Source organism: Patagioenas fasciata, unplaced genomic scaffold (assembly GCF_037038585.1).
Source record: "Patagioenas fasciata isolate bPatFas1 unplaced genomic scaffold, bPatFas1.hap1 Unplaced_9, whole genome shotgun sequence".
Lineage (NCBI taxonomy): Eukaryota > Metazoa > Chordata > Aves > Columbiformes > Columbidae > Patagioenas > Patagioenas fasciata.
Window position 1 is genome coordinate 1,052,501 of NW_027288811.1, and position 817 is coordinate 1,053,317.

An 817-nucleotide genomic window follows, 5' to 3' on the forward strand; every position below is an offset into this window, starting at 1 on the left:
TAAGCGTAACCCTAACCCTAAATGACTTTAACCCTAACCCTAATCCCTAACCCTAACCCTACCGTTAACTCTAACCCTAACCAAAACCCCTAACCCTAACACTAACCCTAACCCCTAATCCTAACCCTAACCCTAACCCTAACCCTAATCCTAATCCCTAACCCTAATCCCTAACCCTAACCCTAACCCTAATCCTAATTGACCCTAACCCTAACCCTAATCCCTAAACCCTAACCCTAACCCTAACCCTAACCCTAACCCTAATCCTAAACCCTAACCCTAAACCCTAACCCTAAGAGTAATCCTAAACCCTAACCCTAACCCTAACCCCTAACCCTAACCCTAACCCTAAGCGCAAACCTAAGCGTAGCCCTAACCCTAACCCTAAACCTAATTGACCCTAACCCTAACCCTAATCCCTAACCCTAACCCTAACCCCTAACCCTAACCCCTAACCCTAAGTCTAACCCTAGGCGCAACCCTAAGCGTAACCCTAAGCGTAACCCTAACCCTAACCCTAATTGACCCTAACCCTAACCCTAATCCCTAACCCTAACCCTAACCCCTAACCCTAATTGACCCTAACCCTAACCCTAATCCCTAACCCTAACCCTACCGTTAACTCTAACCCTAACCAAAACCCCTAACCCTAACACTAACCGTAACCCCTAATCCTAACTCTAACCCTAACCCTAACCCTAATCCTAATCCCTAACCCTAATCCCTAACTCTAACCCCTAACCCTAACCCCTAACCCTAAGCGCAACCCTAAGCGTAACCCTAACCCTAACCCTAATTGACCCTAACCCTAAACCCT